This window comes from Ischnura elegans, chromosome 11 (genome assembly GCF_921293095.1).
Source record: "Ischnura elegans chromosome 11, ioIscEleg1.1, whole genome shotgun sequence".
Classification (NCBI taxonomy): Eukaryota; Metazoa; Arthropoda; class Insecta; order Odonata; family Coenagrionidae; genus Ischnura; species Ischnura elegans.
In genome coordinates, this window is record NC_060256.1 from 89463734 (window position 1) to 89483354 (window position 19621).

A 19621-nucleotide genomic window follows, 5' to 3' on the forward strand; every position below is an offset into this window, starting at 1 on the left:
CAAGAGAAATACAAATGCCGCTTCGCACTCGTCAGGCTGCTCCTCGAATATGCGGTAAGCATGATGGATGTGCCGCAGAAAGGTTTATTCCGTGAAATAAATAAATAAAGCGTGCTGCGCCCGCTCCCAGCGGGCTTACCCCGCTCTTTTCAATGCAGGTCCACAGAGGGATAGGCGCGTTTCTAATTTTAAAATGTAGAAAAAAAGGCAGGGTCTTATGTACAAATTTAATTGGAATGTTCATGTACAAATTGAGGTCAGAGGACCTCTTTAAACACAACATTGGAAGTAATTACACTATCCTCTGTTAAACGCACATGATGACTCATACTTACGTATCAACAGGAGACTTGAATGTGGAATCAGCCGCATTTTAATAAAGTTTATTTAAAGAATGCGAGATATTGTTGCAAGTGAACAAATGAAACAGTTTGTGCGCAGTAAGCGTCAGGAATATTGACCGTTTTTTTTGTTTTTTTTTAAATTATTTTATACCAATAAAAAATTTATACCAATTTTAGGAAACAAATGCAATATTTAGGAAGTAAGATATGCCGTCGCATGTTCTCTGATAAATTCTGTGCATTTTGGTACCTTCTTTTTAGAGTTCGGTTGCGTATAAGTTGAGAAAAAGGTATCTATACAGTAGAAATAATATAGAAGATACAAGGGAAAATTCCATGATTCGTCGAAAAATGCTTCGAGCAAATGGAAAACGTTGCACAGCTTTATCACGAATAAGGTTGGGATCACCTAGAGACGCGGAGGCCGTGTGTTAGATGCTAGACGTAGATTACTTAAGACATTCAGAACAGATACCGTTTAGTTAAATACGGAGATCATGTTAGAACCTCAACAGATTTCCAGAATGGACTGAAACAATGAAATAAGAGATATTTAGCCGAACGGATAGGTGTAATGTGAATTCGTTTTTCACTGGAACAATAATTCTCTCGGGCTTGTTAGTATGATTTTCGGAGGTAGTGGCCTAGAGTAAAGTAAAAATTATAGACTGTCCTGTTATTATTTATTTAAAAGTTAAAAAAGAAATATTCGTTACCTACCTTGTAGTATATATATTTTTTAAAGTCAAAAATGTCTTTCTGCCAATAGCCTATGCTATTCACATTTCGTCTCGTTAAAATTTTGGGTGCCGGCGACACGATGCGAATGTCAATGCAACATTTATGCTGATGTCGCAAGCCTTTTATTGCTCCATTTTTTAAGTAAATGATAATGGTGGACTACTGAGATAACTATTTCGTAGAACTTCACATCTGTAAAGGAAACTAGTTTGAATAACAAAAAAATTTAAGGAATTTTTGTTGAATATCAAAATGGAATTTGTGCATAAAATGAAATTGTGAATTAAAGAGCTTATCATTTCGTTCTCCTTAATTGTTAATCTCAGAAGTTGTTCGTATTCAATTTACTTGCGTTCTTTCACTCATTAGAGGTAATGACACAAATAATCGAAGAAACGAGTGAATTTTGCTGTAGTTATTGCAGACGATTTACCATTTGAGGGAAATTTACTTACCTGAAACACAATAGGAAGTATCAATGTTACTCTTCCGCGCGTACCCCACTCACTTCCTCTGCAAGTAATTTTGCATCACCTCCTCTCTTATTATGCGCTTCATCCGACCCGTACATCTTATTTATTCTCCTTCAGTGTCATCCTCTCCTCTACCACGCTGTTTCCAAGTGCCTTATTAATTTGCCCCCCTTTCTCTCTTACGACCTCCAATTTGACGAAAAGCTTACCGTTCCCAATATGTTAGGCGAATTAGGATGGGAATATTTGCAGGAGCGTAAAGCAAAGTATTGACTAAATTTACTTGGTTAAGTCGGAGATTTTGTCTTATACGACGTGAAATATACCCTGTACTATGTACTATGGTGGGCGTGATCATAACAAGAAAATAAAGGAAATATACTGCAAAACAGGGAGATTTAAAATGTCATTCTTTCCTCGTACTATCAGGTATTGTAACAGTGTCTCGATCAATAGAAATTATGACATCACTCGCTAGGTCGACTGATGGCACGTTTTTATTTTTTCTATTGTTCTAATCTTGCATAGATTTTCTCTAGGAATCACTTAACCGTTGGCAGGTTTTGCATTTTCATGAATTTGTACGTAAATTTTGTTATTAGGCGTAATGCACTATGATCGTGTGTTGTGCGCGTGGCGGTCCTCATGCATGCTGCGTGTTGGTGATTGATTACCCCCTGCCTAGTATCCTAGAGGTGGCTCGCAGGGTATTATGTGGATGTACATTCTCCTCCATTAGCAACATCTTGAACGTCTCCATTTATCTAATTTATAATTATCCCTCGTAGCCCACGTTTCCACACAAGTGGCACTACTCCCGGTGTCTTTGCTACCCTTTTCTTTGCGCGAATACTAGAATAGCCCAGGCGAAGTTAGCATTCCACCAAAAGAATGTCCTGCTTAAAGCGGGAAACATAAATATGGAAGTAAAGAAACAATTTATAAGAACCTACATTTGGAGTATGCTCCTATACGAAAGTGAGGCATGGACAATGACCGCAGCGGAGAAAGCAAGGATAGAGGCCTTCGGAATGTGGTGCTACAGAAGAATGATGAAAATCAAATGGATCGACCGAGTTAGTGACGAGGAAGTCCTAAGAAGAGTAGGAGAGAAGAGAAGCCTCATGAAAACCATAATAAGAAGACGGAACAACCTTATAGGCCACATCTTGAGACATGATGGCTGATGAAGACAATCGTCGAAGGACAAGTGGAAGGCAAGAACGGAAAAGGAAGACCTCGAACAAAATAATTAGAACAAGTAAAGAAGGATGTGAAAGAGAAGAAATACGTAGGTGTGAAAAGATTAGCTGATAGGAGAACTGAGCGGAGAGCTGCATCAAACCAATCCTAGGATTGTTGACCAGTGATGATGAATACTCTACGATCCGCTCTTCAATTATTTCATATTTACAAACACATTTGATACCTAAAATATTTATTTTTCACCTCATTTTCCTGGCTCTCGAAGCCTTGTGTAACTCCATGCCTTCGGTTTTATTTTGATCGATTCGGTTATCGTATTAATCGCACCAGTGGCGTAACTAGGAATATGCTTTGGGGGGGGGGGGGGATGGAATGGCCTGAGGTGGCGTTCCCCTCCCCCCCAAGCAACGGGGTTCCGGGAAAATCAAAAAAATGACATGCCTGGAAATGCAATTTACATCATTTTGGCACTTAAAATTTAACTGTAAAAAGATGCAGTTATTAAACGTCAAAACTAGACAATAGTTATAAATATTTTTAAAAATTTCTCTGAGGCTTTGGGGAGGGGATCTACCCCCTCTTCCCCCCCATTGTTACGCACTGAATATTTGCCTGTCGCACCACGAGCCTTTCGTCGATTGAAGCCGTAATCTAAGCGTATTGGAGAGAGCTCCAGCGACCACTCCAGCGATGGCGGAAAAAATGGCAGCTTTTCGCGATCATTTCCCGCGATGGCTCCAGAGATGGAATTTCCATCACTCGGTACGTCCCTATTTCCGTAGCTGGCACCGTCCTTCAGCCAATCAGAACGCAAGGCCGCCAACGCCACGCTTTGCATTTAATGGAATGATAGTATTTAATACGGAGAAAGTGATGGAAAAAGGGACGGTGGGAATGACTGTGCGATTCAGACTGTTCGATCCCTTAAAACCTATCGCTGGAGTTATCCCTCTGAGGGATAGAAAAATGATCGTGCTATTTAGGCTTTACCAAGACGTGTTCTTAACCAACTCTACCTTATGAATTGATCATTCCTTCCGTTTGAATTCCAAAATCTAACTCATTGTATCCCTAGCCCTACCCCTCCCTACCCCTAGTGATTCCCTCGGCTTATGGATATAGGTAGTCGAGATTTTAATATTATTTTTTAATTTTATTTTCATACTCTATCACAGTCGACAATAAAACAGGTGAACTAGTTCATTGAATAATTATGTCCAGTCAAACCCCGCACTTAAGCTTGGTTAGTATAGATTATCTAGGTAACACAAAATGAGCTACACTATATGTAAAGCATAATGTATTATTATTTTGGATGGTAGCCTCAAACAGGTTATCCTTAGCGACTACCTAAAATTACTCAATTTTGCTATTATGATGTAGTTTGTGTGTGGAGTAATAAAATTATTTATTATTATTATTATTAATTGTCGTATTTTGGTAAACCGTCACGTTTATGACGAAGTTTATTTTTCACTCCAATAAACCCCTCCGCACCTGTTTCACCTCGTCTATTATTCTTCAGTGCTTGTATTATCATCGTTCTCTCCTCATCCTCAACCCCATCCCCTTCCTTCCTTCTTTGCGATGCGAATCCGCTGCTGCCTTGACCGAGGCAACCGGTTGTCCCGACTTCCCCTCATTTCCCCTCCGCCTCCCCCCCACTCCTTCCACCCCTACTCCCTCCCCCCTCTCCTTCTCGGCGAGCGGTGTGTGTGTGTGTGTTTGTAGCCCTGTCAAACCCCCCCTCATCCCTCATGAAACAACGAGCAACAAAAATGACGCATCCCGTCTCCCGAGTGCTTTTTCCCGGATTTTCCTCCTCACCTCACGGTCTGTCCTTAGCAGATCTCGCCAGTATTCGCGTCGTCAACCGAAGATGAGTTCATTCTTTCCCAATATACGCATCTACCTAACGCCAAAAAAAAGTATCCAGGCTATGGATTGATGGCAATGTTTTGTGGAACCGTGTGGCAGGCAACATAATCACTGGTACACTTCTGTATAGTTCACAGGTTTTTGTCATCCGATCCAGGCTTCGGCAAAATGTGTCATTTTCAAGGTCATACCTTGTTGATGGCATAGTTTCTCGAAATCTGATTTGTATTTACTTGCGTCTATAAAAAAAAATCTGGTCACCATAAGAAATTAATTACATCTATGATTATGTCACCCCTTAAGGATATGATTAGTTTCCAATTTAAATTCATAATTTACTCTATGAATGGTTCTTTACACCATTGAGCATGTAAAAATTTCCCTTAACAATAATTCACCAAACAGTCTAATTTGAGAACATTCGTTCGTATACTATATATATATCTTATCACCCCCTGCAAAACACCCTAGAGTTAACTGAGATGGTTTTATTTAGATGTAGATGTACTTTTGCCCGGAAGATATTTTTTGCGCAAAAGTTCACCAACACCTACTTAATTTACTCCTGACTTTAGTAAACTAGGAAAATAGGGTTTCTCGGATGATTATTTTCCTTTTCTTCTTTTTTTTACAGAAACAGCGAAGATGATAAAATGTAATTTTGCTAAGCACTTAGTATGTAATTACTATAGTAGTGATTTTAAAATGAATAATTTGAAATTAGGTAACGACTGCCGCGAATTAGATTCTAGATATCAAAAATCTCGATTATTTCAGGCTTAACTTTGTGAAAATCCATTGTAAACAATTAAAAGGTTTGGTACTTTTCACACAATTTATTTAAGACGACCGGTTTCGTCGCAGAGGCGACATCTTCAGGTGCAGAAATGGTTATTTTTATAGTTATTTTGTTGTTTATTTGGTTGCTATTACGCGTTGGTAGGGGAGGGTTGAGGGTTTTATAGATATCAGTGAGACATTTTAAATATTTTTAATAACCAGGGCAACGCTCATAAATAAATACTTACCTATCCTTTTCCCTATTCTGGCGTCGGTTTCAAAATTGATCTCTTTTTCCGTTACGTAACAAAGGTTACAATTATAAGATACATGGATAATAATTTACGCTTGATGATGATGATTATTCACCAAAACCCGAGTCGCTTTATCTTAAAAAAGAAAAGGCATGAGTAGGTAATAGTTATTCATCCAAGGAAACCGAAAAATGGAATACCACATATTTGAAAATCGGTTAGTGAACTAGGAAAATGTTATAGAAGGAACTATTTCATACGTTCGACTTGTCGCTATCTCCGATTTTGATCTCGATTAACTTCTAATGTTCACATTAAAAGTGGAAATCCACGTTGGTAATAAGTTGCGCTTACGAAATCTCTGCCCTTCCAGCCAAGCAAGCAGCTACTCAAAGTAATGCTCAGCGCATCAAGTTTATTCATAAAGTATAATAGCGCGCTATCTCCAGGGATATCATCGCGAATACCGGAAACGAGAACAATTTAATGGCAAAAGAACTGAGCGAGAATAAGTTCTGAGTAATGTGAGGAACATGAAAGAGATAGGGAAGTGAATTGGAAACGGTTTGGGAAAACCCACATAAATTGGGAAAAAACGACCTTGCCCTCAAAATAAATAGCAGGGAACAAAAAACAGCCTAACCTTGATCCTTGCATTCTTTTGTTAATTGAGGCGTTAAGCGACGAAACGCATCACCTGTCGAATGCTCGAATTATAACTTCGCAGACTGAAGTTGCTTGAGAGGGAAATTACAGAAAATGACTTGAAAGGGTAAGCTAAAAAAAAACTATATAATGGGTCTTATTCATGCCTTTATGTACTGAAAGCAGTTTTTTGCGTCGAGAAATTAATAATATTGCATGTGAGCAGTGGCATATTATTCACATGCAATACCGGGATGAGGTGCAAATTTAAGCTTTGCAGGTTGAATGTGCTGTTTTATATTTATTACAGTATGTGTCAGTTTTAGTGGAAACTATAACATTACTTCAGCTACCTCATCATCAAATCTTAATTTGATGCATTCATAGTTTCTTAAAGATTGTACTAATTGAAGTTTGACCCATCCATGGAGGAAAAATCATTTGCCGTGATTAGAACCTGAATCTCTCATACACTTTGTCTGGCGGCGTAGGTAAACCATTCTGCCCTCTAAACCAAACAAAACTCCTGTGGGGAATAAGTAGCTCTTACGAAATCTGTGCCCTTTCAGCCAAGCAAGTAGTTACTCAAAGTAATGCTCAGGGCATCAAGTTTATTCATAAAGTATAATAGCCTAAAAGCCATAAAGTATAATAAAGATAAAATATAAAGAAGAAGATGCCTTGGTAATTCAATTAGAAGGACACCCATAGTGAAGTAAGGAGATCCTGGTTTGAATCTCGGTCAAGGCAAAAGATTTTTTAATCCGTAGAATTTTTGCACAAATGCATTTTCTGAGGATTCGGTAAAGGTTTTCCATTTGTTAGTCCGACTCTCCTTGAATAATGGTGGATACTAGTTTACGAATTTATGAAATGCTAGATTTTTCTTTTCCGCGTGTACCTATTGAATACCCTCACCTAAGTATGCATGTGGAATTATTTGTCAATTCCCTGTGAATACTTGAAATAGACTGATCGGTGTTGAAATTTTTTTTATAAAATACATAATAATAATAGCACCTTAACTTGTCTACGGAACAATATCTCTTTGTCATGGTCTTCAATATGCGTAATAATAATTATCATGTGGGCTAATTTTTGATACGTCGCCATGGAGAATTCTTCGAAATGGTCCTTATTGGATCTTTTAGTCGGTAACTGTTGGTATTTCATAAAGTTAACGATCCGATAAGCCTTGTTTATCTATTATCGCCAGTTAATTTTGGAAGGGAGATTTTACGGCGTAATGTTATGCCCGTGGTGAATTACTGCTTCGTTATAAGTGTTATTATTCGATGTATGAATTTATCTCGAGTTTTTGAAAAAAAACAATTGTGAGTATAAAATTTTATCGAGAAACACCTCTAGAATTTACGTTATATACTGGAGAGGGTGACTTTATCACGTGGAAATTGTTAAGGTGAGTACGATTTGATTGGGCTGGAAAACGATTGTTCACTTCAGTTCAGAAACGTTTTCGCTGTATCTATACACTAATGGTTGACCAGACAAGTTTATTGTTTGTATTAGCGTTTAATTTTATCATTTTTATGTTGCCTTGTTCATATTTTTTATAATGGACTGATAAATAATCACTGTGGCAACTATTGTGTTCGCGCTTGAAAAGTATCTTCCCGGCAGCGACGCCAGAGATTTCGTTGTTACGGCGAGTTATACAGGATACTGCGGTAACATTAATTTGATGACCAGGCCATATATTACGCTCGTGAAAACATAAGTATAGCACGGGGAGTTAAGCCACGACCTGGAACGGCTGTTGAATAACTGCAGTGGAATCATTCCGTGCATAGTTAAGGTTGGTGTTTTTGTTTTGCCTATAAATCATCAGTTAAGACTCTTAAAAACTTCGGATTGGCTTGAAAATGATCTGCCCGGCATTGTTTCCGTGGGGAAGAACCGATGATTGAGTTGAATTGGTGGTGGATGACGAGACTGTAATTGGTATTGAGGGATACAGAAGTTCTTCCATGCTAGATGAGGGAAATAGACTGCAGAACCGATAGACTTAAGATGTCGTTTTTTCCGCGTAAAATTAGAGACCATAATACCAGCGATAATTTAGCTCTAGGACAACCTGACTCCAAGTAGATAAAATAGGCTCTGCATATATGGCTAATAACTTACTGTTATTGTCAATACTACCTATTGGCATTTATTTCTTGGCATGTTATACCTCCTGCATGAATCACTTACTGCGATAACTTTTCGTTTTCTATTCCTATCTAGTAATTGTATTTTTATGGTAGCGTGTACATTTTACATGTCCACAGCACTGTCTTAGTTTCTGGACTGACCGGTTGTCGTTGTCCTGTGTGCCTGGCCTATGTCCGGCAAGCGGGCGCGTGTCTGATTAAGGCTAGAATGAGTGCTGCATGCCTGGTGTGGAATCACCCTAGGGTTTAGGGTAATGATTTTGTTCTAAAATTGCATGGATTTGCTATTGGAATTACTAACCGTTGGCAATTTTTGTCCTTGAATGAGTATGCACGTATATTTTATTGTTATGCGTAATATTTCTATGGCCGTGCGGTGTGCATGCATGCTGCACGTTGGTGATTGATCACCCCCTGCCAAACACCGTAGAGGCGGCTCGCAGGTTATTATTTAGATGTAGATGATGATTGGTGTTGATGATATTTTGATGTGAGTGTCATGGTCGAGGGCTTGTAATGAGGCGGTAATATTTTCGAATCCTCGCACCGCAATTCTTTCGTAACCCCATGCGACGAGAGTTATAATTGAATTTTTTTAAGTTTATGATAATATTCTTTTAAAAACATCTCTGCTCTGCGCTGTGTTTCCTCTATCTTTCTCGTAACACCTTCTACCGTGGTACCACGTTAAGCGTATTTTTATTCCGAATCATTTAGGAGAAAAAACCCTCACCTAATTTGCTAAGGACATTCAGCCAGTACGTTGCTCTACACTCTTACAAATATTACCTGTCTAAAGCCTGAATCACGCGATCATTTTTTTTCGTCGCGAAAGTGATCACTATCGCGATCACTTTTCCCGTCGCGAAAAGCGATCGCTCCAGTGATCATTTTTCTGAATCACACGGTCACTCCCGCCGTCGCTTTTTGCATCATTTCCGATATCGCAGCTCGTTGTCATAGGACCCGCATCACGAAAATATACAGCGTGTTTGTTTATCTATGTCGTTCCCACGATTATCCAACGAACGCTGCAATCGCTCCATACGGGAATGCGTTCCGATTGGCTGATATAGGGTTTTAGTGACGGTTTTAGCGACGGAAAAAGCGACTGGACTAGTGATGAAAAATAGCGATGGGAATCCTCATCGCGAATGCGAAAAACAATTGCCGGCGACGATCATTTCGCGAAGTGATCGCGATAGTGATCACTTTCGCGACGAAAAAAATGATCGTGTGATTCAGGCTTAACTGTCCTGAAATATCGGAAGCGCTCGCGCTGCTTTATTTATTTTTTTATAAGAACTAACCTCACATATGGCTGCTTTGCGCTGCAATCTATAAATTAAAGCGATCAGTTGACTCGCTAGGGTCCGAAATGTTAGCAGCATACTGCGACATCTTAGCAGGTAGCTTCTCTCTTTTGCGTCCCTACCGCATTTTAGCCCGACAAGGTCGCGGATTTGGAGTTTATGCCTCGTTTATGCCTCCTTCCCTGAAGTTATCGTAGACGATTTCTCCTCAGTGCGAATATCTGGTCTGGTCAGGCGGCAGGAGGATTTCCCATTGCCCTCATCTGCATAAGATTCTCGTTAGCGTTATCCTCGTGACCGGGTTTTCAGTGGCCAACGGTGTCAAACGTCCAACCACATCTCTTGTGCCTACTTCCCTCGCTTGAGGCACTTCGTTTGCGAAGTGGGGAAACGTATTTTTTCTTGATTAAAGCTTTCGCGTCCCATCATGATTAAAGAGTAGTATAGAGGTGTACGCCGCGGGGTACATCGGATTTTGCTGCGAGGTTTCGTGACCGACTGCTGGTCACTTCTTCAAGGGGATGGTGGTGGAGTTTGGTTTGATTTGGTTCAGTTGCGAAATAAAAATTCAGCAGCGCCAAACACCACCTTGATTCCCTTGAAGAAGTGACCAGCAGTCGGTCTCGAAACGTCGCGTCGGGGCAACATCCAATGTACCAAGCGGCGTGCACCCGTAAGTCACTATTTAATCAGAAGTATTTTATTTTCGCGAGACAATTTTAGATGATTCCTGTTGTGTTTGAAGAGCAAGAATAGGATGAGTGCATCACGCCTGTTGAGGAATCAACCCGTGCCACACATAGCGATGGCTTGAACAGTCTTCCCTCGTACTATTAAGGATAGCAACGTTGTCTCAATTGATAGGATTAATGGCGTCGCTCGCTAGGATCACTCATTGCATGTTTTTTTCATAGGTTTAACCTTGCATGTATTTTCTCTAGGAATTAATAAACATTAGCAAGTTTTCTTATGAATAAGTATGTATATTTTGCTAGTATGTGTAATATTTCTATGACCGTGCGGTGTGCATGTGGCTGTCCTCTTGTATGCTGCATGTTGGTGATTTGTCACCCCCTGCCAAACACCCGAGAGATGGCTCGCAGGGTATTACTTAGATGTAGACGTATTTCGTCGATGTAGATTTTATTAAATGCCTTCGTAGATTTTATCCAATGAGTCCATGAGTCGTAGATTTTATCCATTTTTTTTTTTTGGAAGAGTATAATTCAGTGGGTGCAATTTCAAATAGGTGAAGCAATTCACAGGTCTGGAAGTAATGGCTAGTAAGACGGAAAAGAGAGAAAAACAGTTATTAGCAGACAAATTTAACTGGACCATTAAAGGCTTTGGTGCTTTCAACAACATTTTCCAACAGATTGGTATTAAAAAATGCAAGAATTGAACCATAATTCAGAATTGTACTAATTAGTCCCGTGCGATAGTGCAGCATGCATCATAAAGGGGAATAGGGTGGTTTCCTATTATTTTTTTATTGCCTGAATCGAAGGATTATTACTCCTGGAGTACGTATTTCACGCTTTTAGATTTTTAAATGACGTTATCTATTTTTCGCGATTAAATGAAAAGTGAAAATTTTCAAGCGCGCGGAAACGCGACGGCTAAGTATGAATGCCGGGAAAACTCCGTGTGACGTCGTTCTGGTTCCCGCTGCCGCAAGTGAGGTGACCTTGGGGCGAGGCTTTGAGCGCTGATACGACGCAGGATGCTAGCAGGCCTTTTTCAAATTGGGATAAAATTGACCATTGCCATTCGTCTAAACCGGTATTTCTAAAACCAAATAATTAGTATATTATGAATACACTAATGGTGGGTAACGAATCGCAATCAATTCCTTTCGTTTTCTTTGATGAAGGAAACAACCCTATTTTAATATTGAGAGTCTTAATGAAACGGAAAAATCGTTGAAAGGTGGAAGCGTACAAAATCCCGAAGACGAAGATGGAGTTGTAATGATGATTCCAAGTCAGGAATATCTTTGGTGACATTTGGCATTGGCTAAAGTAATGATGAAACATTGGCGAATGCTGCCGGCAGAGCTAAAAAAAACATGCGAAAGTAAGTTAGTATCCAATTTACACGTCTGTTCGCGAATATCGGCTAACCGACGGGGGGGTATGACAGCGCAGCGATGAATCAATGAAGATGCGTTTTCGCATGTAGAATGATAATGCGGAAAAAGTTCGTATTAAATGATGATATTTCATTTTAAAAGAAATCGCAAAATGCAATAACCCAATACCCTCATCTAAGATTTGTAAAGATATATAAATCTAGCAAATTAACCATATTTCCGTCGTATTTTCCACCCATGCCAATACTCAATTGTGTGGCTGCGATGGGGCAGTGCGTCTCGAATGATGATATAACCCCGGAAGATGAAAATAATGTACTGTTCGATAAGAAAAAGAATCCATTCCAATTTAAAAGTTTTAAGCCTAGTGCAATGGCGTCGTTCACTCAAAATCGAAATCGTAATTCGTTGAAAGAATTCGGTAGTTGTAAAGGAAAGATAACATCTACGTAATACCCTGCGAGCAACCTCTAGGACGTTTGGTTGGGGAAAATAAGATATGGTGATAGAGATATTCCTTATTCAGCAATTCTTTCCGAATTTTTAAATAAAAAACACGAAAATTGACACCCACTTTCAATGAGATGGTGACGTCATGATATTTTTGGCCGATACACTCGATCGCAGTGAGACGCTCATTGATGATGGTAATAGCTCACGAAAGTGTTTAGAAAAACGAACCGCACAAAGCCCTGGATTAGTGGAGAGGCAAGAAGGGACTTACTAGAGTTCATGACGTCATCAACGCATCTGCGATGGGGTTAAAACCGTTGATTTTTCTTCGTGAATAGCTCGAAAGTAGGCGGCACATCGTAAAACGGAAAATATACGGATCTCCTTATTTTCAGACTCTTATTACCATCAACCGAAATACGAATGGTAAATGAAGAGCAAACTTAGTGCATGTCCACAGTAACGTGGACATGCACTAAGTTTGCTCTTCATTTACCATTGTATCATTATGTTCCACAACATCTCGCCGAACACCGTTGAATACATCAGAAATACGAAGTTGCTGAAGGAGCCCATTGATGTAAAAAGGTATTTATTGCGCAGTACTATGATCGTCGAGTGACTGGAGTGGGTAAAATTGGTCCCATTTTGGCTCGATGTGTCTGATAGCATAACCACCCCTCTGTCATTGGATGACAATTTCTGGAGCATCTTGCCCTAGAGATGTCACACGATCTCGAAACCAATCAATACAATGTACTCATCGCATTACTGCGTCGCAAAGTTTCATTGCGCGGCTGTGGAGCAATAGGATAGTTTCTTTCATCAAAGAAAACGAAATGCATTGATTGCGTTTCCTTACCCACCATTAGTGTACTCATAATATACAAATGATTTGGTTTTAGAAATACCGGTTTAGACGAATGGCAGTGGTCAATTTTAACCTCATTTGAAAAAGGCTAGATTGGCGCCCATGCGATTCCACTCCACGTGACGTCACAGGGACCTAGTTTCTATAAGAGTAGATAGGAGTTTTACATTGTATGAGATTACTAATGCATGCATGAGGCACATAGCTCAGGGAAACATCTCTTAATAATCGCACATTAAAAAATACCTAAGTTCGGAAAGTTTCCTTCGTTTGATAGGGGAATAATAATCCTTGTTTAAGCCAAGCGGTAACTGCTAGCAGGGTACTCAGCTACCTGCTAGCAGCCTGCGTCGCGTCGTATCAGCGCTCAAGCCTCGCCCCAAGGTCACCTCACACGCCGACAGCTGGAACCAGAAATACTTCTCGCGGACTTTTCCCATCATTCCTACTTAGCTGTCACGTTTTCGCGCGCTAGAAATTTTTCACTTTTCGTTTAATTGCGAAAAATAGATATTGTCATTTAAAAATCTGAAAGCGTGAAATGCGCACTCCAGGAGTAATAATCTTTCGATTTAGACAATAAAAAAATAATAGGAAACCACCCTATTCGATGAGTAGTGTAAGGAAGCCAAAGTTGGTGCTTGGAGAGTTTTCTTCATTTTTTTACTAACAAGTGAATGAATCTAGGTTATGTTAAACTGCCTGAGCCTGTTTTTTTACATGATATGTTCTGTGCCATTTATACGTCACTCTCATGAAAACTCTGATCCAATCATTTTCTTATGTTCAAGAAAACTTTTCCTGGTTCCTATTTTAGAAAGAATTGATATTCTTAACAGTAGCTTAGATAGTAGATTTTATATTTAATCTTTGACATTATAATATTCTGCAATTGGTTCTTTATTTTTTCTGCTGCTACCATCATTTTTAATGAAAACACTCTCACACTTTTGGAGTGTTTATGATTCTAGAAAAACAGAACAATTTTTACCGTTTCTGTTGGTTAGGATTTCGCAAACGTTATGTCTCAGATTAATAGTTATCAAATTATCTTATATAACTATGAAATAGCTATCACTCTAGTATATTCCATTTTATCTTCTCCTCAGTAAATTGGAATACCCTTACAAAAAGAATTTTCATCCCCATTCCTATTTCACCTTTCGCTTTGCATTTTATTACTCTCGTAAAATACGATGGCTTGCATTTTATAGTAGAGTTGATTGGAAGGAGAAATTTTGATCCCGAGGAAAAAAAAGTTTTATAATCTCCGCCGCTAGTCAGCATTGTGAAAAATACATTGGTTTTTCCGCTGCTAAATCTTTTCCATGTAGGGAAAACGATGAATGCGAGTGACTCCGTGGGACTCTCATTTTACACCTTTTCGGAGTTACCGGGCTACGAGACAGGAAGTGGGAATCCCAAGCAATTAGCAGACTATTTATAATATCCAAACGATTCATCAATCTAGACTGGCAATGTGACTCGCGAGATCCAATTAGAGAAGAAGAACGTGAAAAATAATTTTAATTTAAAATCCAGCTGAGGATACGACTTGAATTACGGGCAACACTGAAGACTAGGGTCACGAGATAAATTGTTCTCATTGCGGAATAAAGGTGCTTCTGAATACAAACTAACCTTACCAAAGAACGAATGAAGTTTTGCGACTTGGCAGTTGAACTTTTACATCATCCGGGATTCCATTATGCTGGTATTCCATTATTCCTCCTATTCTTGTTGAAACCAGTCTATATAGCCTAATTATCCTGCAACTTACCATATAAACGACATCTTAATTCACCGCGAGCTGTTAAATGCAGGAATATTTTCGTTGATTTGATATATTGAAACTTAGTAAGAAAGTAATTAAATTTATAGCGATTTGTGAGATTATTTTGGCATTTACCGCGAAAGGAATTTAAATCATCAAATCTTAAATTGCAAATGGAAAAATTATCGTCGTGAATCCACTTGGAATTAATTTAAATGACTCGGGCCTTGAGGAGTAAATTCATCTTCCCACTACCATCCTACCACGACTCAGTTTTTTTGGGAGTCAATAGGTAATTTTTTTACCTACACGCCATCACACTCCTATCAATTTACAACAAAACGATGAATTAAACATGAAATAAGTTTTTTTTAATGATACATTGCGAAGCGGATAAGTATTCCTTCCCTTACGTCGTTTGTGTGTCTGATATTGGAAGAAATCCTATGACAATATTTATCTTCCCATTCAATAATATTGCGATGTTTGTTATTAATGTCTCGTGGGGCTTGAGCATATTATTTTGATAGAATCATTGCATGATTTTTTAATTTAAAATTTCTGATATGAATAGGAAATTCGGTAGTAGACATATTCTGACACAATAACAACAAATCTGAATTAAGATTATAGAATTATAAAATGTTTTGATTGGTATTTTAGACAGGATATCAATTTTTCATATTATTTTTGAAGCTCCAAAGTTGAAGTTTTTCTGCATCAGGATTCTACCTTGCAGGCCGGTACAAGATTCTTGGAATTGGGTACTTTTACCAAAGAGATACATGTTACATAACAGGCAGAATAAAAAAAACATCTAAGTATTCCACTAGGATGAGCGCTCACCAAACACCATATTTATGAAGCGATAAATCGTAATGAACCATAAGGGTAGTATAAAATTTGTTTGGCATATTTTCACTCAATTTACGCAATGATAATGATAAGTGGAAAGTTTTGTAGTGAGTGTCGTCGTAATTATTTCACTACTCCTGACGAGCACCTTGAATTAAATCCCATGGCTACGATTGAAAATGAATAATTTTATTATTCAGAGGATAGCTGAATGTTTATAATCCCTTCTTTTTTGAACCTATTCCCCTATTTTGATGATTTAAATCCTATCTATCGTTGTGTGTGCCTATTTTCGTAGTGAGAAAGGATATTTCAATGGAAGTTACTTTGAAAAAAAGTTATTTATTTCTATAAAATATAGTATTGTAGTGATAACAGGAAAAAATGATTTCAGTCACTGAAAAAAATACCCACAGTGTCATGCAGTTTCCTGAAAAAACCTGCTTAGTCATAAATTCGAATTAGAAAGTATACCTCAATGGAATTGACTCTGAAAATTTCTATGAAGAAAATGATTCATTTCCCTGCAATATAGTTATGTAGTGATATTAGGAAAAAATAATGTCAGCCCCTTAGGAAAATACCCCCAGTGTCATGCATTCCCTGAAAAAAAAACAGGATTTGTCAAGAATCTGCCGCCACATTGCATTCTCTTGACGATTGCTTACACGATTATCTGCCGTTTTTCCTGGAAGATTGTCCGCTTGAGTTATCCGGAAGAACGAGCGATCGATTTACGTGGAAACGTGCGATGAAAAAAATAATGCTTTTTAAGCTATCACTGGTTGATCAACTTCTTCCATAGTGGTTTCTCCGTGTAAAAATATTTGAAGAAGAAAACTTAATTTCGTGGTCACAATGCAATTGGACGGATTTTCATTTTGAGAATGATATAGCGACGTAGGAGTGAATTGCTGGAAAGGAAAATGGTGTGAATGGAAATTGCCGATCATTGAACCTCTAAGACTACGTGATTCTGTAACTGCCCTTTTTATCAGGATTCTCTTGTACAACCTCGTTCATAAAAATAGATTTCTAAGGTCCATAAAATGCAAAATAATCCTCATAATGGTCTATTTTACACCTTATTATCGGTCCATGTGTAAATAACGCTGATTGTGTGTTGAATATGAAAATGAAATTGGCCATATTGCATCCACACGCTTGCCGCGTCGTCGTACTCTCCGCCGCCGGCGGCCAGAACCCGAGTCGACGGCACGCTCGAAAAAACGATGTAACATTCGGGGTTGCAAATTGGTGCAAGGTTTTACTTTAGATTCACAATATAGAAGCTTCAAAGAACGACATGATATAAGTTACTTAGTGGAAGTCGATGATAATATCTACTTTTTCTCTACGTTTATGTAAAAAAATGGGCTGAAAACAGGCTCTGTCATTTTGTTATAAATCTATGGTTATTGATGAAACGAAATCTTTAAAAACCCTTTAACTGAGGAAAAAGATTTGCCAATTAAGATGGTATAACAGTTTTTTCGACAAAACTATTCATGAAATCACTGCACGAGGATAAAGTTGGCAATATTCAGAAAAAATCTAGGGTGGTCGTTTTTCGCTAAATTTGTTCAACTTTGACCTCACATATAATGTTAACGTGAAAACACAGGAAAAAAATAATCTGAAAAGTTATGCACAATTTATTTGAGAGCATGTATGCGAAGTTTCAACTTCCTAGCTCAAAAAAATCGTTTTTGAGGTTTTGGCCAGCTTTTTTCGATTCTAGCCCACTGTGCGACGTTTCGAAGAGCAAGCCGTTCTTCGAAACTACGCGAGACAGGGAGACAGGGAGCCAGTCGCCCTGCGGAAAACCCGAGAATCATTTCTGCTCTTCAAACGTCGAGAAAATCTAAGATCTTACGATATGATTTATGATTTGTAAAGTAATTTTCAAAGAAAAAAATATGCATAGCATAGTTTTCAATTGAATCAGCTCATCAGTATAGGACCTATAACAATCGGCAATTATGCCTCATTCACATTACGATCGTCCGAGCCGTCGTCCTAACGATAGTCGACCGAACTAGCCGTGTGAATGCAAGTTCTGACCGTAGCCTACCGTAGGCTACGTTCTGACCATAGTTGACGTAGTTCCGAACGTTGCCACTTTACGATGGTTAGGCGCTGGGAGACCGGAAACGGAAGCGACAAGAGAAAGACGAAAAGCTCGTGAAGCTCTATTTTTTCCATGGACATTTCATGGATTTGTCCTTGGAAGGAAGAATATGGGCGGAAGAAAAATTATTCGGTAAATACACGTTAAACACAGTAATATCTTGTCCATGCATACCTCAACAGCTTTGCTAACATTCAATTTCCCGTTCACTTTAGATGTCAGCACTTGAGGGCAGCACATTTTTTAACCATCGTAATGTGAATGCACGATAGTTCCGACGACGGTTCGGACGATCGTAATGTGAACGAGGCATTACTGAAGCAGCTCAAAACAAGGAAAATTTGATGGGATTGTCGTCGTTCTCACCCGAAAAATCTGTTTCGTGAGCCGTGACCGTAAGTGCGTGGACGAGCACCGTCCACGAGTTCAAAATATTAGTGTAACTTTCGGCGTCGCAGGCGGGGTTTTAATTTTTCTACTGATGTGTCTTCTAAACACTTTGATAAATCCAAGAAATGAATGTCAGGGCGCACATGTAGTTTTGTTCTATTTCGTTTAGTTGAATTTTTATACATGATGATGTGATCTATCAAATTCATAAAAACTCAATGCTATTCCTCGGAATTGAGAAAATTGTACTGCAAAGCAGGGGCGCAGCTAGGAATCAAGGCTGGGGGGGGGGGGGGGGGGGGCTTTAGGTACAACTATAATACCGGTGTGTGTGGGGGTATGGAATACCTACCAGGATAAGCGGTAGGTGCGAGATTAATATATTGCGGAATTTTAAGATAAATTTTTCAAAATGGTGAGTTTTACGGTTTTCGGACGGATATTTTATTAATCCTTACGCTATTCTATTAGTAATATCAATCAAATTAAGTAAATGGATTAAAATTAAAAATTTCTCTGAGCTCTGGGGGGGGGGGGGGAGGGGGTTTATCCCCCCCTCGCTGCGCCCCTTCTGCAAAGTTTTGGAAAAAAGTGGATCGCATTGCACTCATGCCTCACCGCTGCCATGGACATTTTTAAAAACCGATTAAAATGCGACCGAAGTGGCAACAGAAATCAGACTTCTATGGGTTGGAATTGGGCCTCCTTTATGCAGTCCCCTAGACAGTGACATTTATGATCATCGAGTTCATTTTGACTGTTAAAAGCGGACGAGCGCGCCAAGGTTTTTTTGTGCTCGCCCTCTCAATTGGGTGACTAACGCTGCTCCTTGACATTGGCAGTCCTTAACCTTAAAGAAATTCCCAGAGGAATTCCCATACTTTTTATAGAAGGGAACGAAATTGTAGCCGCGCGGCTATCCATCAGAGCGAGACGTTCATTAGGGTGACCAGCGGTCCGGGCACAAGAGCGTTTATCTCTCCGTGGAAATCTACCAAATGAATGTCCGGAAAGCTGAAGTAGTACGCTTTAATTTCATTTATTCTGTGCTAGAGGCGTGTCAGATGGCATTCGTCAAGGTTGCTGACTTAAGTTCACTTTTTTCCTGCAACAATGATTCGTTCATGCACGCGGCCAGTTTTTTATTCCCAAATTACCCACCAAAATGTGTTTCTTTCCTTGAGAAAACTTAAGATGAGTGGACTAACCTGCAGATACGATATCCTTAATATATTCCTGCAATTTTC